The 24,895-nt window shown below is 39.2% G+C and overlaps 1 long non-coding RNA gene across 1 annotated transcript in view; it reads left to right on the top strand.

Annotated features, from left to right (window-relative positions):
• The window catches only part of LOC139083558 (uncharacterized), a 56,765-nt gene that overhangs the window by 5,285 nt on the left and 26,585 nt on the right, over positions 1 to 24,895 (top strand). The window contains exon 2 of the long non-coding RNA XR_011540390.1: positions 6,782 to 6,883. This is a non-coding gene — a long non-coding RNA (uncharacterized lncRNA). The remainder of the gene's footprint in view (positions 1 to 6,781; positions 6,884 to 24,895) is intronic.

Below are 24,895 nucleotides of genomic sequence, written 5' to 3'. Positions count from 1 at the left end.
GGGGGTAAGTGCAGAGTTTTCGTGGTATATGAATCCAAAACTTTTACAGTCTATTAACTTCACTCAACGTGGATAAATCAAACTGAGAAGATGAATATTAGCTCAGGATTAAACCAACCCGTAGTCTGGGGTCCTTCACCAGTGGCTGACAGGACAAGCAAATATGCCGTAAGAGAAACCCATCCTAGTGAGGTGTTATCCCTGAGGGCCATATTTGCCATCAGGTTGTTTAGTGTGTGTGAACTTCATCTTCAGTTGGTGAGGCTTCTCTGCAGAAATTGAGGATGGCTAAAACAGATTTCAGTCAAGCAAATGCAGTATTTACAACCAACCATGCCTAGTCATATAAAAATGTCAAAATCGCTCTTCCCAATAGTGTTATAAGGTGTTCTAAAATGATACGCTGTTAATTCCTCTTTCTGGGCTTTCTAGCTGACTGTCAAAATAATGGTAATATCACCTGATATCTTTTCAATATTAAAAAAAGTGGTAATATCTTGACAAATATGCAGTACTGCAGAATTGAGACAAATTGTACCAGTTGGCTCTGATTAGAGTCCTCTATTCATTGTTTGGAGGGGTATGAACACCTTCGCACCCATGAGGCAGTTGCAATGTGGCAAAAGCACACTGCTTGGGGACAGACACAACCTGGCCACCTGTGTGACCTTGAACAAGCCATTTAATCTCTCTGGGCCTCAGTCTGTTTATCTACAAAAGCAAGGGTTTAGATTAGGTGGTTTTTAAGGAGTTACCAGATAGGAAATTCTATATTATTTACATTCGTGTAACAACAACTCCAAATGAAGAGAAAAAAATGAGGTTAGTTTGGCCAAGTTATTCTTCACCATTTTCTTGGTAACGCAATGTTTTTGTAAACAGGAAACAGAGCCGCAGAAGGATTAATTAACTTGCCCAAAATCACATAAATACTTTACACTTGATCTTTTGAATTCAGAATTTTAAAGTGTATATAGATCTATTTTTCCAAAAGAGCAGCTTCAAAAAATTCCTATTATCTAGATTTTATTTTGGGCAGATGTTAAAAATTATTTTTACCCTTTTAAAGTGGATTGTTACATCCAAGGGAAATTTTCTGACTTACAATAAAAAGTGAATTATTTCTAAATACTAAGTGCCCTGACTTTAAAAAGTCATTAATCTTCCCTTTAAAAGATAAACAAAACCTGGGGCAGCCCCGTGGCATAGGCATTAAGTTCGAGTGCTCCCCTCCTCTGGCCCAGGGTTCACCAGTTCGGATTCTGGGCACGGACCTACACACTGCTCATCAAGCCATTCTGTGGCAGCATCCCCCAAAGAAGAACTAGAAGCACTTACAACTACATACTGGGACTTTGGGGAGGAAAAAAAAAAAGAGGCAGATTGGCAACAGATGTTAGCTCAGGGCCAATGTTCCTCACACACAGAAAAAAGCATACCTTTTAAAAATAAATAAAAACCAATTCAATAAACTAAGAAACTACTCCTCATTTTTTCCTAGTTGTTATTGCACGTGGGTATATGTGTATGTGAGTGTGTATGTGTGTATGTATATGTGACAGAGAGGAAGAGGTTAACACACAATCTTGTTTTCCCCCACCACTTTTTACTCATGTTCATTATAATATAGGAATTATCTGAGCTCTATAAAACGTGGCCCAGACGAAACCCCACTATCCTCAGCTTTCAGATAAGGAGTTTGAAGCACAGAGGTGTTAATTGACTTTCTCAAGGTCACACAGAAAATTACAATCAAGGGGATTAGAATGTAAGTTTCCTGACCCGGCTGTGTTTCTTCCATCAGGCGGTTGTTCTTTCGCAGAGTCTGTTTAGATTACCCATTCCTTTGCAGGACTTAGGGGCTCTTAAGAAATGCATCATCATTAATCACAGCATCCTTGGTCACGGGTACATGTGGCATTCCCAGCTAACAGATGATGTGTTTGAACAGGAAGTTAGAGAGCTTATAGCATAAAATCACAGGAAAATAAACTAAGGTGTGAGGACAGCCTGGACTTTTACTAACAATCAAGCTAGGGCTTTCTCATCGAGATTCCATTTTTTCCCCTAGGCTGACCACTCCACTTCTACCAAACGTTTGTTTTTAATCTGGTGCTGTCCCTGGGACTATATTCAACGGCATAAAGACGTTGTCTCTTCTGTTTGATTTTTTTTTTCTGCTTGGTAAAAGCAGATTTCAGTGTATTTTGTAAGAACTCCTTTGATGGTACTGTGCAAATCGTTTTCAGACGTTTCCCCAACCCTAATTAGAATATTGTTTTATTACACTGCACATTTCCTAAATCTCACACTAATTAAATGTATATTGTACTTCATTATTACCAACAAACAACTATCTGTACTCAAGATTTAGGGTTGTGTACTGCGGTGGTTGACGACTGTATCAGCATTTCAATTTCAAATGCGTTTCAGAGGTTTAGAGCTTATCTGGAAAATTAATTGCAGCTGAAAACCTGGCACAGCTTGTGCTTACACAGACCAGCCTGGGGCCCCCCTCCAGCTCCCGGCTCCTTTTCCTGGAACAGCTGCCAGGGGAGTGGAGTGAGGAGTGGAAGAGAGGGAAGTAAAGGGAGGACGGATGGGGGAGAGTGGAATGCCATCCCTTTCTCAAAGCTTTCCCACTGATCACTGGAATCTGTCTGAAGGGGAAATGAAAATTCTTCTCTGCCTAATGAACAGTCAGTGGATGAGGTCTGTGTTCCCAGCACTCCATTAGCAAGCCAGCCAGGTGTTGGCTGTGGTCAACACTGGCATCTTTTTCTTTTTGCTTATTATTTTTTAGGCAAAGATTTCAGGGGTTTTTTGTTTGTTTTTAGTTGATCTCAGCTGCAGGTTTTCAAGATAGGGATGTATTTGTTGGCTTAGAAGCAGATGGATGACCCTTGAAGGCAATTGAACTTTTTCCTGCCAGCTTGTCCCTCAACTTTTCCAAAGGGAGGCAGGGAACAATAAGACAACTACTCTCGCTAGTGGCCTTGCAACCCACGTGTTCAACATTTCTGCTTTGTGAGTTTAATTGAACTCCGCCTAGAAGCATGAAAGAGCAGCTTTTCAAATAAATAAACCAAGAGTTTACCTACTTTTGTTTTTGTACTAGTCTACCAGGAAGTTCCTGGTAAGAGACGAGGAACTCAGCTTATTCTGAACATTGAAAAGCCAAGTATCCCTGATGAACTCAGGTGCCGTTTGGTTGCAAGGAGAAGAAACAAACACACCCGTTTCAGCATAGGGAATCGAAGAGCTGGAAGCCCAGCTGAACCTCATGGGAGTCTCAGTTGTAACCTGGGAGTCTGTAGGGACAAGATTCCTGTTCTTTTCCTTTCTCTCTTGCCCATGCTCAGCTTCTCTTTCTCTTCGCGGTGTATTTCATTTCTGCCTCTTTTAGGACATCTGCTTCTCACTGTGGTATCGTTCTCCTTGCTTGCTCATTCATCCACACAGTCTCCAAACTCCCAGCCTTGAAGGTGTGTGTGACTCTCCAGTTCCAGTGACTAACACCAATAACTACAGTTTTGTTATCTCAGTTTAAATTATTAAGAGAGAGGCTCTAATCGACTCAGCTGGGGTCAGAGGTCCAGCTCACACCGAATCAGTTTTGATGGGGGTGATGGCACCATGTCCACTAGATACATTACTTTTGCCAAGTCTCTGAGAGCAGCATTGCTAAAGAAGAGGGTGTAGGCACCCATCCCAATTATGGTATAGTAGCACCCAACATTATACACACACATAGGAAATAGCTTAATGACAAGCAAGTAGTATCATATTTAAAGGTAGCTAATATAAAATAGTTTAATTCAATAGTTCTTAAGTATTAAAGGGCTTGGGCCAGCCTGGTAGTGGTTAAGTTCACATGCTCCGCTTCGGCAGCCTGGGGTTCGCAGGTTCAGATCCTAGGCACAGATCTAGCACCATTCGTCAAGCCGCGCTATGGCAGCATCCCACATAAAATAGAGGAAGCCTGGCACAGATGTTAGCTCAGTGACACTCTTCACACACACACAAAAAGGATTAGAGGGGCTAAATACCCTTGGAGGTCTTCTTAAAAATGCAGATGCCAGGGTTCCTTTCAGAGATCTGATTGAGTGGGGTGGCAAATAGGAATCAAGACTTTTTAATAAGCCGTTCAGCTGAGTCTGGTGAAAGTGGTCACATACCTCATTTTGAGAAGCCCTGGTTTCTCAGCTGAGTCTTCACGTGTATTCAGGTGTAACAAGTGATTAGCAGTGAAGAATTTCTTTGATGATACTAGTCATGGTAGTGCACAAGGACTTCTGACTCCCCCAGAGTGACTGGAGCAGGTTAGGTGGTGAGAGTGAACTGGGTCCTAGATCTGAGCCTGGAATGGGATTTAGTGATGTGGGCAGATAAACACTTCAGGAGCCTATTCAGAGAAACCCCAAGTGCTTTCGTTTTACAAGACGTAGTTCCTGTTTGAAAAATAAAAGGTAAGTTAATTATGAAATGACATGGTCGTATTAATAATGCCACGCCAGTCAGCGCTACAGTGAAACATGCCAGAGGTGATTACGTCAGCCCGCCTGGGGGGACTGATACTAAACTGTCAGGAGTGACATGAAAGACGTTGTAGTGCCATTACTCCTACCTCACAGGAACATCATCAGAGAGGGTAATTTAATTTCTTTCATCCTTGTTTCCAGGGTTTCATACCTTCCTGAAAGTGCTAATTTTAAAGAGCACAGATTTATAATTTTTCATCCCCAAAGTTAAAAATACACTCCACCTTTGCCAGCTTGCTGTTTCATGTGTGTTTCAGAATGGTTTCAGGTTTGCTGTTGGGCCAAATATCTACCTTGCAGCACCCAGCGTTCCGCATGCTTTATTAGATGAAAAAAACAAAGCAGTTGAGGAAGAACGAAATTAAAAAGAAATTAAGATATGAGTTCGGTACAGCCAAGACATCATCTTCTTTCCACATGAGCACAGGGGGTGCCCTTCCAGGCGCGCACAGGCGTGTGGCACCTGTGTTCACTTAAATGATTACACATTCAACAAAATTTGAATGTGTGATGTGCAATCATTTGAATCGCTCATTATACATTAAAATAAACTGACACAAACACAACTCGTTCTCTGCTGCTTTGGAGAAACTAAGTAAATTAAATGAAAGAGCGAAATGAAGGTGATGCTAGGCTGAAGATCCCACATACAACAGAGGCAGAAAATTCAGAATTCTGTCTTCAACCGGGAACAAACACCTTTCAGCGTTGTGTGCAGTTGGTGAGGCAGCAAAAGGATGGAGGATGTCTGCTCCCTGCCCTGGACCACCACACCTGGGGCTCCCAGGCCACTTCCGTCTCACGGGACTTTGGGCTCTAGCCCAGAGGACCACGTAGCACAAAGGGAAACAGAAGGAAAAATAGTGAAAAAGGCAAGTGGAAAGAATGTAGGCCTCAGGGGAAGTACAGGTGTTTTCCCCAGCTCTCCCATTATAATTGTCTATGATCACTGTCTCTTTTTTTTATGGCTAACGATTTCTACAATCCGCTTGAATGGGCTTCTGACCCCGTCAATCCACTGAAATTGTTTTCACGATTTACCATCTTGCCAAATCCAAACGTCCCTTCTTTCTTCCTTTTCTTGACCTGTCAGCATTTGAGATGGATGACCCTCCCCTCGCCTGAAGCATCTTCTATTGCCTTCCACAAGAACACACTGCTCTACTTTCCCTCCTTCCTCAGACAATGCCTTCTGAACCTCCTCCTCCTTCCCTGATCAATGTTGAAGTGATTGACAGGTGCCAGAGTTTGGTTTGGCGTGATCTTTTCTCTCTCTAGGAGATCAGATCCAATCTTACACATGCATGCAGCTGAGTCCAAGCTTACATATCTAGGTCTCAAGGCAGCCCTAAGCTCCACATATATATATCCAATGCTCACTTGATATCCTGACTTGGACGTCTTATTAAGATCTGAAACTTAACATGAAGAAAACAGAACGCTTAATTTTATACTGACTTCTTCTAAACAATATCATCTCCATCCACCTACTTGCTTAGGCAAAAAAATATGAGTTATTCTCAACTCCTATCTTTCCTTCTTTTCATCTCACATCCAGTTTGTTAGCAAATTCATTCAAGACTACATCCAAAAAATGTTTCCCGAATCCATCTGGTTCCATTATCCTTCATTTTCATGACTGATAGCTGTCTAACAGCTTGTGCCTATGTTCTGGTAGTAGCCGGGATGTTCTTTTTCCCCAATTTTCTCTGTCTTTACTGATATCACCCTTGTCAATCCACCATCATATTTTTCCTGGCTAGTACAACTGCCTTTGAACTGATCTCCTAACTATACAACCAGAGCATATCTAAAATACAAATTTATATCTAAAAATACAAGTCGGATTTGACATTTCCTACTGTAGCTTCCTATTACATTTAGAATATAACTTGAGCTTATCATGTATACAAAGCTTAAAAGATCTATTCCGGAATTCTATGGTCACATTTTCTACAATTCTTAATTTCACAAAATGTTCTTTTAAAACTTAAATCAGATTCCGTCATTCCCCAGATTAAAAACCTTCAAAGTCTAGTAATCTTTACCACATTGTACAATGTTATGTCTGTTAGGAATATTTTTGGCTCCAAGTAATGGAAAAACTGATTAATGGTGCTTTGAACAAAAAGGGATTAATTTTTCTCACAGAACAAGAAATCCTGAGGAGGCGGTTGGAGGTATTGGCGCAGCTGTTTAACAATTCCATGAAGTAATCTGATTCTTTCTTTTTTTTCCAGTCATCCTTGGTATGTTGGCGTCTGACCTTATGCTTGTTGCCTCATGGTCTCAAGATGGCTCTTACAGCTCCAGACATCACATCTATATCATCCACATTCAAGGTAAGAAAAAGCTAGATGAGAGTTTTACCAGCAAGCTCACTCCTGCTCTAGAACCTTTGCACTTACAATTTCTTCCAGCTGGAATGAGTTTTCCCAAAATTTTTGTATGGTTTGCTCCTTGTTAACAATTCAGGTCACAGCACAAATGTCATCTCAGAGAGATGAGTTACTGATTCCAAGTAGCACCTCCTAGTGTTCAGGATTATTATTTGTTTGCTTTTTTCCTTATAGAAATCTGTGTTTGCTAGGGCAGCGGTAACAAAGTGTCACAGACTGTGTGGCTGAACGTCTTAGTTCAGGCTCCTGGAACAAAAATACCACAAACTGGGTGGCTTAAAGAATAGAAATGTATTTTTCACAGTCCTGGAGGCAAGTTGATTCCTGGGAGAATCCTCTTCCTGGTTTGCAGAGGGACCTTCTTGTGTCCTCACACGGCGGGGAGAGAGAGAGGGAGCAACCTCGCTTGAGTCTCTTCTGTTTTGTTTTTTTTTTTTTGAGGATTGGCCCTGAGCTAATATCTGTTGCCAGTCATCCTCTTTTTTTCCTCCCCAAAGCCCCCCAGTACATAGATGTGGGTTCTTCTAGCTCCTCTATGTGGGACGCCCCCTCAGCTGACTTGATGAGTGGCGCTATGTCCACACCCAGGATCTGAACCGGTGAACTGCGGGCCACTGAAGCAGAGCACATGAACTTAACCACTCGGCCACGGGGCTGGCCTCTTGTGTCTCTTCTTAAGAGGACTAATCCCATCGTTGGGGGCTCCACTCTCATGACCTAATTACCTCCCAAAGGCCCCATCTCCAAGTCCCATCGCGTTGGAGATTAGGGTTTCAACATATGAGTTTCGGGGAACATAATCAGTCCACAGCACTTAACAGAAATTTACTGTCTCACAGTTCTGGAGGTTAGAAGTCTGAGGTCAAGTTATCAGCAGGGTTGGTATCTTCCGAGGGCTGTGAGGGAAGGAGCTGCTCCAGGCCTCTGTCCTCGGCTTGCAGATGGCCGTCTTCTCTGTGTCTTCACCTCATCTTCCCTTTGCAAGTGTTCATACCGAATTTCCCCTTCTTAAAAGGACACCAGTCACATTGGACTAGGGTTCACCCTAATGACCCCATTTAACTTGATTACCTCTGTAAAGACCTTATCTCTGAATAAGGTCATGTTCTGAGGTACTGAGGGTTAGTACTTCTACATATGTATTTGGGGAGAGGGCACAACTCAACCCACAACAAACTAAGTAACTGTGTGCTGAATGAATGGATGGATTTTAATCACAGCCACTATTTACTGAATGTTTACAATGTGTCGAGTCTCCATGGAGCCCTCTCTCCTATCTCCTTTGATTCTCACAATAACTCAGTGAAGAAGGTACTACATGTATTTCCTTATACAAATGAGAAAACTGCAGCTAGAAATACAGTGAGTACTATGGTGGTAGAGAGAGTAGTATAGCGGTAGAGGGGAGGCAAGGAAGAAAAGAGAGGCTAGGATGTCTCCAGCAAAATTGTGAGGAAAACATCCTTTGAGACATCTTCGTTACATTTGATTGGTCATATTGGATTATGACTAGACAAGAAAACTGAAATAGAGTGTTTAGACGGGTCAGCAAACTTGTTTCTGTAAAGGGCCAGAAAACATGTTTTAGGTTTCCGAGTTGTATGGTCTCTGTCACAACTACTCAGCCCTGCCATTGTCACGTGAAGCCGCGTAGATAATGCATACACAAATTGCTGGGACTGTGTTCCAATAAAACTTTATTTATACAAGCCAGTGGCTAGCCAGATTTGGCCCACGGGCCATCGTTTGCTGAAGCCTGCATTAAGGAAATTCTCATGTTGATTCTTTTCTTTTGTTTTCCTAAAAGTGAATTAATTCTATGAATGCAGAACAACTGTGCTGACCTGTTGTCTTTGAGACGCCCAGCGCTTGCTTCCCTCTCTTAGATAGGGTTGTAGTAAACCATTCAAAACCTGAGAGAGACGCTCAGAAAGTCCACAAATGTCCTCTGTGATGTTCTCTCCTCTGGGAAATTCTGTGCCACTTCATGGTACAGTGTGAACTTATTTCCTTAGAGATGGTGGAGGAGAGCCACTCGGGACAAAGGGACAGAGGTACAGAGCCTGTCAGTCTTGAGTTTCATTTCTGGCTGAGAGATAGAGATGGACAAACATATCACTTTGGTGCCAGTTATTTAAATTCTCCATGAGTTGTTTTCTTTCCTGATGAGGTCAGAAAACAAAACTTATTTATCTAAGAATGTAGTCCTTATCAAACCTTAGAGGTAATTTGGATAAACATACTCGATAAATAGGCAGGGTAAGAGTAACCCATTTAAGGATGCTGAAGAATTCTCCCCTCTTGCCTGAATATTTATGTTTTCAACTTGTGAGTTCCTGGGCCCCTTAAACCTTTGATGAGTTTCTTGTATTTTCTCCTGATTACAGGCCTTAAGGACTCAGCCTGATTTTTTGTTTCTCTTCTCACTATCTGGCCTGCCCCAGTCTAGTTCTTGGAGTTCTTTGCTCAGGTCTAGTCTCAGAACAAGCTGGAGTTTCCCACTGCCCCACGCTCCACACCCCGGTAGCAGTATACTTATGGACCCATGCCCATCTCCTTTTAAGTAGTTTACTGCTCAAGCAACCTGGGAAACGAAGAAGAGCTAAGAGAAGTGAACACAGGAGTTATATGTCTGATAAAGATTTTTCAGTGGTGCACCCTCATCTAAGACTCCTCTATGTTTTCATTTTCTTTTTTAAGGAAAAAAACATTGAATTTTTTTCCTTATTACAACAGTAACACATGGGCCTATAATTTTGGCAATGTGATGGAGTAAATAGCCTGAACAGCCACCCAATAGAAAACTCCTAGGAATGCTAGATAAATTATAACAAATATCCTTTAAACACATAGCTGAAATCATGAGATAGAAAAATCTTCAGGAGACAAAATGAAAGAAGGAGCTGGAAACTTGTGAGGCAAGTTCATCCCGCAGCACCGACTTCCCGGGGAAACATTCATCAATTTCAGTAACCAAGAGGCTTTCATTTTAGTGGTAGAACAGGAGATAGAAGCCAAGGCTTTTAGACCCAAGCAGGATGGGGAATTGGAACTTAGAGCTTCCTCTAAACCCAAGATCTCGAGGGATACATTCTGAATGAAAGAATGGACTAGGAAAAAATCCACCAGCTGGCAAAGAGAAATGACGAAGACACTTGCTTATCGTGGCCTAAGCTCCAGGTTGAAAAAAAATGTCTCCCCTGATATAAGGGAGGCCTTCCCACTGTGGGCTTGGGATTTGACGTTACACTGCCTGAACGTCTAGGAAACCCTAGTCTGAGGAATTAATGTGGTTCTTGTTTGAGAAGATGCCGGGGCCCCTGGCAAAAGCAAATGCCCATCGCCCATAGCGCCTTGTCTCCTTACTCAGGCTCTCCAGGACTCTTATGATCAAACCCCAAATAAGACTTCACAGTTCAAAATTTCAGAACACGTAGGAAATGACCCATTATGTGTGATGATATTAGCAGAAACAACAAAAAGCAAAATTAGATACCCAAGACCTTCTGATGTTGAATTATCCAATACAGAACATAAATTTAAGTAGATTTAATGCGTCGTTGGCCAGTACCATACTGATTACTGTGCCTTTAGAGTTAAATTTTGAAATCAAGAAGTGTGAAAGCTTGAACTTTGTTCTTTTTCAAGATTGTTTAGGCTATTCGAAGTCCCTTGATATTCCATATGAATTTTAGGATGGATTTTCCTATCTCTGCAAACAATGTCATTGGGATTTTGATAGAGATTGCATTGAATCTATCGATCACTTTGGGTAGCAGTGATAAATAATAATAAGTCTTTCAATTCATGAGCACAGAATGTCTTTATTGGTGTCTTCTCTATTTCAGCAATGATTTGTAGTTTTCAGTGTACAAGTCTCTCACCTCCTTAAGTTTATTCCTATTTTATTGGTTTTGATGCCATTGTAAATGGAATTTTCTTACTTTCCTTTTCAGATTTTTCATTATTAATGCATAGAATGCAAATGATTTTTGTGTGTTGATTTTTCTATTCTGTAATTTTTCTGAATTTGCTAGTTCTAAGATTCTTTTTGTGTGGAATCTTTAGGATTTTCTAATATAAAATCATATTTTCTATGAACAGATAATTTGAATTTTTCCTTTGCAATTTGGATGCCTTTCATTTCTTTTTCTTGCCTAATTGCTCTGGCTTGGGATTCCAATGCTTTGTTGAATAGAAGTGATGAAAGTAAGCACCTTTGTCGTGTTCTTAGAGGAAATGCTCTCAGTCTTTCACTATTGAGTATGATGTTAGCTGTGGGCTTTTCATTTATGGCCTTTATAATGTTGAGGTAGTCACCTTTTGTTCCTAGTTTGTTGAGTGTTTATATCATGGAAAGGGATTAAATTATGTCAAATGCTTTTTCTGCATCAATTGAGATGATCATGGGTTCCCCTACTCCCTTCTTTTGTTAATGTGGGTGTATTGCATTGATTAATATTTGTATATTGAAACATCTTTGCATTCCAGGAATAAATCCCACTTGGTCATGGTATATAATCCTTTTAAGTGTTGTTAAATTCTGTCTGCTAGTATTTTCTTGAGGATTTTAGCAGCAATATTCATCAGGGATATGGTTTGTAATTTTCATGTAGTATCTTTGTCAGGTGTTGGTATCTGGGGAATGCTGACCTCATCAATGAGTTTGGAAATATTCCCTCCTCTTCAGTTTCTAGGAAGAGTGTGAGGAAGATTGATGTTAATTTTTCTTTTGTGTGTTTCTAGAAATTTGTCCATTTCATCTGGGAAATTCAATTTGTTGGTGTATAATTGTTCATAGTACTCTCTTATAATCCTTTTCATTTCTGTAAAAATCTATTGTAATGTCCCCTCTTTCCTTTCTGATACTAGTTATTTGAGTCTTCTCTCTTTTTTTAGTCACTGCAGCTGAAGTTTTCTTGATGTTTTTGAACAATCAACTCTTGATTTCATTGATTTTCTCTATTAGTTTTTTATTCTCTATTTTGTTTATCTCTGGTTTAATCTTTATTATTTCTTTCTTTCTGCTAGCTTTGAGTTTACTTTCTTTTTTTTTTATTTCCTTAAGGTAAAACTTAGGTTTTGCTCTCAGATTGTTCTTCTTTTTTGATATGAGCATTTACTGCTAAGAATTTCCCAGTTAGTACTGTTTTCACTGAATCTCAAAAGTTTTGGTATGTTGTGTTTTCGTTTTCATTTGTCTCAGAATATTTTCTAATTTTCCTTGTGATTTCTTCATTAACCCAAAGTTGTTTAGGAGTGTGTTGTTTAATTTCCGCATATTTTTGGGTTTTCCAGTTTTCCTTCTGCTATTGAATTAATTTCATTCTTTTGCTATCAGAAAAGATACTTTGTATAATTTCAATCTTTTAAATTCATAAGACCTGTTTGTTGGCCTGATGTATGGTCTATCCTGGACAGTGTTCCATGTGCGTTGAGGAAAATGTCTATTCTGCTATTATTGGGTGAAGTGTTCTATGTGTGTCTGTTAGGTCCAGTTTATGATGTTGTTCAAGTTCTTTCTTTCTTTATTGCTCTGCAGCCTGGCCTTTCTATCTGTTATTGAAAGTGGGATATTGAAGTCTCCTACTATTTTTGTAGCACTGTCTGCTTCTCCTTTCTATTCTGTCACTGTTGGCTTCCTATATTTTGGAGCTCTGATGTTTGCTGCAAATACATTTATAATTGTTACATCTTCTTAGTGAATTGAAAATTTTGTCATTATATAATGTCTGTCTTTGTTTCTTATAACAGTTTTTGACTTAAATTCTATTTTGTCTGATATTAGAATAGCATTCCCTGCTATCTTTGAGTTACTATTTGCATGGAATATCTTTTCCATCCTCTCACTTTCAGCTGTTTGTGCCCTTAGATCTAAAATGAGTCTCTGTATCATTCTGTCTAGCTATGTCTTTCGATTGGGAAGTTTAATCCATTTAGGTTTAAAGTAACTAGCGATAGTGAAGGATTTACTATTGTCATTTTGTTATTTGTTTTCTGTATGTCTTATGGCTTTTTTTTTTTTTTTTTTTGCTGAGGAAGATTTGCTCTGAGCTAACATCCACTGCCAATCTTCTTCTATGCTTTGTATGTGAGCCACCACTACAGTATGGCCACCAACAGATAAGTGGCATAGGTCCATGCCTGGGAACTAAACCTGTGCTACTGAAGCAGAGTGCGCCAAACCCAACCACTAAGCCACCAAGGCTGGCCCTGTGTGTCTTAAAGCTTTTTTGTCCCTTATTGCCTTCTTTTGTGTTTAGTTGATGTTTTGTAGTGACACATTTTAATTCCCTTTTCATTTTCCTTTGTGTATATTCTATAGATATTTTCTTTATGGTTACCGTGGGGATTACATATAGCATCCTAAAGTTATAAGTATTTGTTTTAAACTATTATCAACTTAAGTTCAGTTGTGTAGAAAAAATCCACTCCTTTACCTCTCTGCTCCCTTTATGTTATTTATGTCATAAATTACACCTTTATATATTGTATGCCCATTAACAGAGATTTATGATGATTTTTTGTGCATTTTTTAAAAATCCTGTAGAATAATAAAAAGTGGATTTATGAAACAAAATCATGATAATACTGCTTTTTATATTTGTCTATGTTAACTTTGGCAGAAAACTTTACATTTTTGTATAGTTTTGAGTAACTGTTTGGCGTCCTTTCATTTCAACTTGAAGAAGTCTCTTTAGCATTTTCCTAGGGCAGGTCTAGTAGTAATGAACTATCTCAGTTTATATTTATCGGGAAATGTCCTAATTTCTGCCTCATTTTTGAAGGATGGTTTTGTCAGATATAGAATTATGTGTTGACAGTTTTTCTCTTATAGCACTTTAAACGTATCATCTTACTGCCTTTTGGTCTGTAAGACTTCTTCTGAGAAGTCTGCTGGGAATCTTGAGGGTCTAGTGTAAGTGGAGAGTAACTTTTTCATTGCCCCTCTCAAGATTCTTTCTTTGTAAAGTCATTAGACAACTTGATTATAATGTGTCTCAGTGTGAATCTCTTCTGGTTTTTCCTACTTGGAGTTCATCGAGGTTCTTGTATTTGCATATATATGTTTTTCCTCAAATTTGGGAAAATTTCAGGCATTATTTCTTCAAATAAACTATCTGACTTTCTTCGCTTCTTTTCCTTCTGAGATTCCCAGACTGTGTATATTGGTCTGCTTGATGGCATCCCATAAGTCCCTTAGATTCTGTTCACTTTTCTTCATTTGTGTTTCTTTTCGCTCCTCATCCTGGGTAATTACAAATGACCTATTTTCAATTTGCTGATTTTTTTTCCATCTACTTATTTGGGTCTGCTAATGAATCTCGCTAATGAATTTTTCAATTTAGTCTCTGTGTTTTTCAGCTCCAAAGTTTGTTTCTTTTATATAATTTCTATCTCTCTGTTGATATTCTCTTTTTGTTCAAATATAATTTTCCCGATTTCTTTTGGTTCTTCATCCATGTTTTTCTTTAGCTCTTTGAGCATACTTAAGACAGTTGTTTTAGTCTTTGTTTAGTAAATCCAATGCCTGTTTTTCTTTAGAGTTGGTTTCCGGAGATTTATTTTGTTTCTTTGAATGGTCAGTGTTAACCTGTTTCTTTGTTTTTCTGTGTTTTTTTTTTCTTTATTACATCTGTCTTTAATCACTTCTCTATATGATTTATAGAATGGTCAGCACATCCATTTGGAGAAATAAGTTATAAACATGGCAAGCAAATAACACTCCTAAAAACATCTCTGTTGTTTGATTTTAATTTTTTCCAGCTTTATTGAGATATAAATGACATAGAACATTGGGTAAGTTTAAGGTGCACAATGTGTTAATTTAATACACTAATATATTGCAAATTGTTTGCCACCACAGCGTTAGCTAAACCTCCATCATGTCACATAATTACCATTTCTTTTTTGTGGTGAGAACATTTAAGATCTATTCTCTTAGCAACTTTCAAGTGTATAGTACAGTATTACTAACTGTAATCACCATGCTGTACTTTAGATCTCCAGAATTTATTCATCTTATAACAGGAAGTTTGTACTCTTTGGCCAACATCTCCTTATTTCCCCCACCCCCAGCCCCTAGTAATGACCATTTTACTCTCTGTTTCTATGAGTTTGGCTTTTTCAGATTCCACAAAGAAGTGATATTGTACAGTATTTGTCTTTCTCCTTCTGATTGATTTCAATTAGCATAGTGCCCTCAAGGTCCATCCAAGTTGTCACAATGGCAGGATTTCCTTCTTTCTTGTGACAAACAATATTCCACTGTATCTATATACCACCTCTTCTTTATCTATTTATCTGTAGAGGACACTTAGGTTGTTTCTGTACCTTGGCTATTGTGAATAATGCTGCAATGAACATTGCAGATATCTCTTTGAGACCCTGTTTTCATTTTATTTCAATGTATACCCAGAAGTTGTGTTGCTGGATTATATTGTAGTTCTATTTTCAGTTGTTTGAGGAAACTTCATACTGTTTTCCATAGGGGCTTCAGCAATTTACATTCCCATCAACAGTATACAGTTTCCCTTTTCTCCACATCCTCTCCAACACTGGCTATTCTTTATCTTTTTATCATGGCCATTCTAACAGGTGTAAGGTGATATCTCATTGTAGTTTTGATTTGCATTTCCCTGATGATTAGTGATGTTGAGCACCTTTTCATGTACCTGTTGGCCATTTGTACGTCTTGTTTGGGAACATGTCTGTTCAGGTTCTCTGCCCATTTTTAAATCAGATTGTTTGGGGTTTTGTTGCTGTTGAGTTGTCTGAGTTTTTTATATATATTGGATATTAACCCTTTATCAGATATATGATTTGCAAATATTTTCTCCCATTCCATAGGTTGCCTTTTCATTTTGTTGACTGTTTCTTTTGCTGTGAAGAAACTTTTTAGTTTGATGTAATCTCACATTAATTTTTGCTTTTGTTGCTTGTGCTTTTGGTTTCATATCCAAAAAATGATTGCCAAGATGATTATCAAGAAGCATTTTTCCTGTGTTTTCTTCTAGGAGTTTTCTGGTTTCCATTCTTATTTCTAAGTCTTTAATCCATTTTAAATTACTTTTTGTGAACGGTGAAAGATGGGGATCTATTTTCATTCTTCTGTATGCGGTTATCCATTTTTTCCAGCATCATTTTCCCCATCGAGTGTTTTCGCTCCCTTGTCAAATATTAGTTAACCATATATGTGAGGGTTAATTTCTGGGCTCTTGGTTCTGTTCCAGTTGGTCTATGTGTCTATTTTTATGCCAGGACCATACTGCTTTAATTACTACAGTTTTGTAGTGTAGTTTGAAATCAGGAAGTGTAATGCTTCCAACTTTGTTCTTTCTCAAGATTGCTCTGGCTGTTTGGGGTCTTTTGTGATAACATACAAATTTAAGGATTGTTCTTTCTATGAAAAATGCCTTTGAAATTTTGATACAGATTGAATTGAATCTGTACATGTCTTTGAATAGTATGGACAGTTTGACAATATTAATTCTTCTGATCCATGAACACAAGATATCTTTCCATTTGTGTCTTTTTCAATTTCTTTCATCAAAGTCTTTTAGTTTTCAGTGTACAGATCTTTCACTTCCTTGATTAAATTTATTCCTAAGTATTTTATTATTTTTGATGCCATTGTGAATGGGATTGTTACTCATATTTCTTTTTCAATTCATTCTTAACGTATAGGAATGCTACTGATTTTGTATGTTGATTTTGTTTTTTTTTTTAAAGATTTTATTTTTTCCTTTTTCTCCCCAAGGCCCCCCAGTATGTAGTTGTATATTCTTCATTGTGGGTCCTTCTAGTTGTGGTATGTGGGACGCTGCCTCAGCGTGGTTTGATGAGCAGGTCCATGTCTACGCTCAGGATTCAAACCAACGAAACACTGGGCTGCAGGCAGTGGAGTGGGCGAACTTAACCACTCAGCCACGGGGCCAGCCCCTGTATGTCGATTTTGTATCCTGCAACTTTACTGAATTCCTAGAATAGGTCTAAGAGTTTTTTGGTAGAATCTTTAGAATTTTCTATATGTAATATCATATCACCTGCAAATAAACTCAATTTTGCTTCTTCTTTCCCAATCTGGATGCCTTTTATTTCTTTTTCTTTCCTGATTTCTCTGGCTAGGACTTCCACTATTATGTTGAATAGGAGTGATGAGTGTGGGCACCCTTGTCTTGTTTCTGATCTTGAAAGAAAAGCTTTCAGTCTTTCACCATTGAGTATAATGTTAGCTGTGGGCTTGTCATATATGGCCTTTATTGTGTTAAAGTACTTTCCTTGTATACCCAATATATTGAGAGTTTTATCGCGAAAGGAATGTTGTATATTGTCAAATGCTTTTTCTGCATCTATTGAGATGATCATATGATTTGTATCTTTCATTCTATTAATGAGGTGTACCACCTTTATTGATTTGCTTATGTTGAACCATTCTTGCATCCCAGGGATAAATCCTGCTTGATCATGGTGTATGATCCTTTTAACATGCTGTTGAATTCAGTTTGCTAATATTTTCTTGAGAATTTTTGCATCTATATTCATCAGGAAATTTGGTCTGTAGTATTCTTTTCTTGTAATGTCCTTATCTGGTTTTGGTGTCAGGGTAATGCTGGCCTCATAAAATTAATTAGGGAGTGTTCCTTCCCTTCAATTTTTTGGAAGAGTGTGAGAAGGATTGGCATTAATCCTTCTTTGAATGTTTAGTAGAATTCACCAGTAAAACCATCTGGTCCTGGATTTTTCTTTGTTAGGAGTCTTTTCATTACTGATTCAAACTTCTTACTCATTATTGGACTGTTCAGATTTTCTATTTCTTCGTGATTCAGTCTTGGTAGGTTATGTATTTCTAGAAATTTATCCATTTCTCCTAAGTTATCCAATTTACTGGAGTATAATTGTTCATAGTAGTCTCTTATGATCCTTTGTATTTCGGTGGCATCAGTTGTAATGTCTCCTCTTTCATTCATTTCTGATTTTATGTATTTGAGTCGTCTTTCTTTTTTTCTTAGTCTAGCTAAAGGTTTGTCAATATTGTTTATCTTTTCAAAGAACCACCTCTTAGGTTTCTTTATCTTTGTTGTTTTTCTGGTCTTTCTCTCATTTACTTCTGCTCTGATGTTTTTATTTCCTTCTGCTAACTTTGGTTTTAGTTTGTTCTTTTTTTCCTAGTTTCTTAAGGTATAAAGCTAGGTTGTTTTTTTTTTTTTAATGTAGCTGTTTGTTGCCTTAAACTTCCTCTTAGAACTGCTTTGCAGCAGTTTTGATATGCTGTGTTTCCAATTTTATTTATTTCAAGATATTTTTGGATTTCCTTTTTTTCTTCTTTGAAAAAAGTTCATGAGTGTATGATTTAATTTCTACAAATTTGTGAATTTTCCAGCTTTCCTCTTATTGTTGATTGCTAGTTTCATACCATTGTTGTTGAAGAAGATACTTGGCATGACTTCAGTCTTCTTAAATTTGCTAAGACTTACTTTGTGACCTATCATGATTTATCCTGGAGAATGTTTCATGAGCACTTGAGAAGAATGCATTCTGCTGCTGTTGGATGGAATGTCCTCTATATATCTGTGAGGTCTTTGGTCTAAGAATGGTTCAAGACCAATGTTTCCTTCTTGATTTTCTGTCTGGATGATCTATCCATTATTGAATGAGGGGGAATTGAGTCCCCTACTATTATTGCACTGTTGTCTTTTTGTCCCTTCAGATCCTTAGTATTTGCTTAATATGTTTAGGTGCTCAGATGTTGGGTACGTATATATTTATAATTGTTATATCTTCTTCATGAGTTGACCCCTTAGTCATCATATAGTGACATTCTTTGTCTCGTTACCATTTTTGGCTTAAAGTCTATTTTGTCTGATATAATTATAGCTACCCATGCTCTCTTTTGGTTTCCACTTTTATGGACTATCTTTTTCCATCCCTTCATTTTGAGCCTATGTGTATCCTTAAAGCTAAAATGAGTCTCTTATAGGCAGCATATCTTTGGATGTTATTTTTTCAATCTATCCTGCCACTCTCTGTCTTTGGTTTCAGAATTCAATTCATTTATACTTAGAGTAATTATTGATAGGTAAAGACTTGCTAATGCCATCTTATTAACTGTTTTCTGTTAGTTTTGTTGTTCCTTTCTTTCACTCTTGCTTCCTTTTGAATTGATGATTTTTTGTAGTGGTATGCTTTGATTCCCTTCTCTTTATCTTTTGTGAATCTACTGTAGGCTTTTTCTTTGTGGTTACTATAAGGCTTACATAAAATATCCTATATGTTTAACAGTCTATGCTAACAATTTAATCTTGATTGCATATAAATGTCTACCCTTTTACTTCTCCTCCTTTTATGTTTTTGATGTCACAATTTATCTCCTTTTACATTGTGAATCTGTTAACAAATTATTGTAGCTATAGTTACTTTTAATATTCTTGTTCTTTAACCTTTATACTAGAGTTAATTGGTTAACACTCTACCGTATTAATGTATTAGAGTATTCTGAATCTGACTTATACTTACCTTTACCAGTGTATTGAATATTTTCACATGTTTTTGTGTTACTAATCAGTGTCTTTCCATTTCATCCTAAAGAACTCCTTTCAGCATTTCTTGGAAGGCAGGTCTAGTGGTGATAAATTCCCTCAGCTTTTGTTTGTCTGTGAAAAGTATTTATCTTTTCTTCATTTCTGAAGACAGCTTTGCTGGGTAAAGTATTCTCTGTTGGAAATTTTTTTCTTATAGCACTTTGTATATATCTTCCTGCTCTCTTCTGGCCTGGAAAGTTTCTGCTGAGAAGTCCTGTGATAGCCTTATGGGGCTTCTCTTGTAAGTTACAAGCTTTGTTTCTCCTGCTGCCTTTAAGATTCTCTCTTTGTCTTTAATTTTTGATAGTTTTATTATAATGTATCATGGAGAAGGTTTTTTTAAGTTGATTTTGTTTGGTTATCTTTGAGCTTCATGGATTTGGATATCCATCTCTCTCTCCAGATTTGGGAAGTTCTCAGCCATTATTGCTTTCAATATCCTCTGCCCCCTTCTCTCTCTCTTCTCCTTCTGGAACTCTAATAATTCTCTATTTTTTTCTTTGGATAGTACTCCACAGATCACTGTGTAGGCTTTCTTTACCTTTTTCCATTGTTTTTGCCCCTCTGATTTGAATAATTTCAGTTGATCTATCTTTGAGCTCATTTATTCTTTCTTCTGCTTCATCACGTCTGTTGTTGAAGCTCTCTGTTGAATTCTTCAGTTAAGTCATATTCTTCATCTTCAAAATTTCTGTTTGGTTCATTTTCTTGTTGTTGTTGAGGAAGATTAGCCCTAAGCTAACATCTGTTGCCAATCTTCCTCTTTTTGGCTTGAGGAATATTTTCCCTGAGCAAACATCTATGCCAATATTCCTCTATTTTGTATGTGGGTCACCATCACAGCACAGCTGATGAGTGGTATAGGTCTGTGCCCAGGATCCAAATCTGCAAACCCAGGCCACTGAAGTGGAGCACACAAAACTTAACCACTAAGCCATGGGGCCAACCCCTGTTTCGTTCTTTTTTATGTTTTTTATATTTGCTATCTCTGTTAAACTTCTCATTTTGTTCTTTTATTGTTTTCTTGATATTGTTATATTGTTTATCTGTGTTCTCTTGTAGCTCTTTGAGCATCTGTAGAACAATTATTTAGAATTTTTTGTCAGGAAACTCCTGGATCTCCATTTATTTGGGGCCAGTTACTAGAGGTTTACTGTATTCTTTTGGTGGGGTAATTTTTCCCTGATTCTTTGTGATTCTTGTGTCCTTGGAGAGGTGTCTGCATATCTGAAGAAGCAGTCACCTCTTCCAGACTTTATGGGCTGACTTCAGTAAGGAAAGACTTTCACTTGAAGGTGGGAGCATGCTGGGGTGTGCTGTGATCACGGGTCTAATGGCATAGGGTGCCATGTGTAGGGGCATGTGGTGGCACTGGGCCCCAGGGGGCTTGATGTCTCTTCAGCTGAAGCTGCTAGGGTCCATAACACTGACAACTGTGTGGTACTTGGTGAGCACTGTGGTGGTCTGCAGTGGCTGCAAAAGCTGTTGGGGTTCTCAGTGGTGCCTTCTTGTCCAGTGGCTAGGGACCAGGGTAGACAGCAGTGGTGACTAGAGCCAGTGGTGTGCACACACTCAACTACAGGGACCAGCTGCAGTTGAGCATATAATGTCAGGGGCCAGTTGCAGACACACATGTAGTGATGGGGGCTAGAGCAGTCAGCAAGGGCCTGGGTCAACTATAGGGTCACTGGCAGCTGTGTGGCTCTCGCTGTCGGTGTGCTCTCCTGTGGCTGTACAATCTTCCCCTGGGCATGTGCACTGCAGTGGAGTCTGGTGATGTGCATCAGGCCAGCAGTGTGCAAGTGCACAGCTGGAGGGGCTAGCCCCAAGTGTGTGCATGGTGGTGGGAGTCAGCCACAGAGGTCTAGGCTGGCATTTGGCACTCACGTCTAGGCCTGCTGGTGTGGTTCCTGGGCTTTGGCTGCTAGGGGGGCTGATGGGAGTAGGGAGCAGGCAGGCATCCGCAAATGCAAATACCTATGGGGTGAAAGCTGGTGAAATCTGCAGGGGACCCACAGGAGCTGGGCTGGCCATTGGTTCCTTCTTCTGCGGTGCAAACTGCTGAGTTTATCTGTAGAGCAGGTCACTGTAAACCATGATCACTTCTGTTGTGTGGCTGCCCCTGTAGTCCCTGCTCTTTGTCCTTGTTTCTACCCATCACTATACATCTCAGCTTTGCCCATCTGGGTGGGGTGAAATTGAAGTGGGATCTTCATGCAGTCTCCCAAAGAGCTGGGGAAGCTGGATACTCACCCCACTCTCTCTTTGCCAGTGAGGGGAACTCTTTCTAGGTGTGAAATTCCCTCTTGGGCCTGAGCAATGCTGACTTGGGGGAAAGGGATGATGCAGACAAAATGAAGCTGGTTGTCTTCTCTTTGTGTGCAGTTATTCTCAGGTTTTTTGGTCCCATTGTGTTGCTGAAGTTTCTTCAGTGGACTTCAGAGCTCCCTCAGAGCTGGTTTTGTCCATGGACAGCTGTTTAATTGTTGATCTTTGTGGTGGGAGGATGGAGGCTGGGGTCTCTTACATCTCCCTCTTGGGGATGTCACCTCCCTGGTTCTTTGCATGCCTTGTGATCTTTTGTTGAAAACTGGGCATTTAAACAACAGCCACCCCTTCCAGTCTTTGCTGACTGGCTCCACGAGGAGAAAGATATCCTCTAATCCAGCCAGTGTGAAGGCTTGAGGTATTCTTAGGCCTTTTCTGGGCATGTGTCTCCTCCAGGCCTGTGCATGTGCTTTTTCCCCCAGGATCCCTGTATACACAGGTGCTTATAAATGACTTAATTTCCCTAAGAGTCTCACCCCTGCTTCTTCTCAGGGCCCTAAGGCTCTATTATACTCTCTTGTCACCCAGTGTTCGCAGTCTGCAGTCCCCTTGCACTTGTTTTTATGGCCAGGTGCCCAGCACTGCCATCCATGGCTTTCAACCCAATATCCAAACTTGTTATTCCCCTCTGAACTCTGGGTCAGGTGAGACAGAAACCAGTCCCTTGGACAGCCAAAAGACAGGCCAGAATGTTGCAAACATTTTTCCTTTTCCTTCCTTCCAGTAGGAGGAAAACTGGAATTGGGTACCAGTTCCCAACCATGCCATGGCCCATCAGAGAGGGGGTGGGACAAGGTTGAGCAGAAACATCACAAAATGTCCTACCATTTCAAGTGTTGCTTTTTCTTGATGTGGGTGTTCACTTGGTTGCTGTGGATCCTTGACTGGTTTCCAGAGCTCTCCGAAGCAATTTTAGTCAGTCTGTAGTTGTTTATGTGATGTTTCCTTGGGGGAATAAGGACCTGGAGCCTCCTCTTCCATGATTGCTGATGTCATTTGAGAAATAAGTTTTTTTTTTTAAGATTTTATTTTTTCCTTTTTCTCCCCAAAGCCCCCTGGTACATAGTTGCATATTTTTAGTTGTGGGTCCTTCTAGTTATGGCATGTGGGACACCACCTCAGCATGGCTTGATGAGCAGTGCCATGTCCACGCCCACGATCCGAAGTGGTGAAACCCTGGGCTGCTGCAGCAGAGCGCTCGAACCCAACATCCAGCCACAGGGCTGGCCCGGAGAAATAAATTCTTAAGTACACATAGAATATTTAAAAAATATCTTAGATATCAGTTTAAAAGTAAAGTCTTGACAAATGTCAAAAAATAAGTTTCACAGCATAAGAAACTTTTCTTGCTATAATGTAATCAAGGTCAGACTCGATAATATACAGGAACTGTTAAAAATTTCAAATCACACAGTAAAATATCTCTTAGATAAAAAGGAAATTAAACTACCTTTTAAGAATGAAAGTGACATAAAGGCATTTCAGATTAAAAAGCAAAGCAAAACATGAACAAAAATTTTAAATACTTAGAATTTAACAACAAAAGCTCTAAATATAAAAGCTTGTGAGTTGCATTTAAAATGGGATTTAGAGGGAAATTTACCATCTTAACCGCCAATATTAGAAAATTAATGAGCCATGCAACACTACTCTATCTCCAGTATGTAAACCAATGCCTGCCACAAGGTAGACACAGAAATATTTGTTGAATGAGTTGTTGAATTTGTTGAGTGAATCTAACTTAAGAAATTAAGTACATAAAGAATAATACAGAGTAAACCTCAAAAAAATAGTAAAGAATAAAGTAGGTATTATGGAATAGAAAGTAAAGACATAGTAGAGTGAGTCAGCAAAGTCAAGAGTTGGTTCTTTCAAAAGTCTGATTTCATGGAAAAACCTCTGTCAAATATGGCAGTCAAACCATATCTTGCATATTCTGGTGCTTATTGTTTCCAGCAAGGCTGAATGAAAATGAGAGCCAGCATTTACCTGTGAGTGTTTGTTTAAAGGCCCAAATTCAAATGCCCACATGCCCAGACAGACTCCCTTTTACTTCTCTTATGGACGAGGAGTAACAGGACACCAATATCGTGATGGCTTTGCTCAATCTGCCTGCCAGTTGGGTCTGTCTCCAATTGGAGGAACCAAGTGAGAGCGAGTCATGAGTACCAACACAGCGGATGGGTTCAGGAGTTTGTTCAGTGCAGCATTTGAATATGGGAATTGAGAGCTTCAGAGTCCCAGATCCATTTCATTGGCCTTTTACATTGCCCTGTGACAAAATCATTGGTAACCCATCTCTGAAGGCAATTATAGCTGCATATGGGACCGTGACATACTTCAGTGTTGGGCTGGTTGTTGGTGGCTGGCAGAGAGCTGTCAGTGGTGGCTGGAGAAGTAGCAATGTCTGCAGTAAAGAGATATAGGACACAATTCCTCACAGCTCACATCAGGACTTCTGACCACCTCGCCATTGTACCAAACCAACACCTCTAGCTTTAAGCACCTTGATTTGGTATCTTGAGCTATCAGTTGTCATTTCCATTTTAACATTATTCTACTTTCCTGGGTACACTTCCTAAATCTCTTGTCTGGAAAAATCTGATATTAAGGAAGGTAAGGCACGCATTCATTCAAGAAGTATTTATTGAATATCTACTCTCTGCCAGGTCTCCTATAGATACAACAGTGAAAAAATATACTATCCTCCTTGTTTGAAGGAAATATCTTTAATGAGATTGCTCCCTGCATATGGCTTGCAGGATCAATGGACAGCCATGTTTTTGTATTGGGCCCCTAAATGGCACTAGGATTTGCAGTTCTGACCACTTTTTGCATGCTAGTCCAGTAATATTGCTGGTCACATTTCCTCCCCTGAGACCCCAAGATTTCCAAGTAAAACAGCTGGAATCCAAAATATATACAAGATTATGTGCTAAATGTGGCAGGATACACAAAAGAAACCATAGTAGGCCTCATCAAGTTATGCAGCCCAGGGCAGACAGCCGGGAAATAAAAACCAAGAGCTCAGCAGGCATCAGGCACC

The sequence above is a fragment of the Equus przewalskii genome, chromosome 5, assembly GCF_037783145.1.
Source record: "Equus przewalskii isolate Varuska chromosome 5, EquPr2, whole genome shotgun sequence".
In the NCBI taxonomy this organism is placed as follows: Eukaryota; Metazoa; Chordata; class Mammalia; order Perissodactyla; family Equidae; genus Equus; species Equus przewalskii.
The sequence above is the reverse complement of the archived record's forward strand: the minus strand, read 5'-3'. Positions and strand labels throughout refer to the sequence as shown.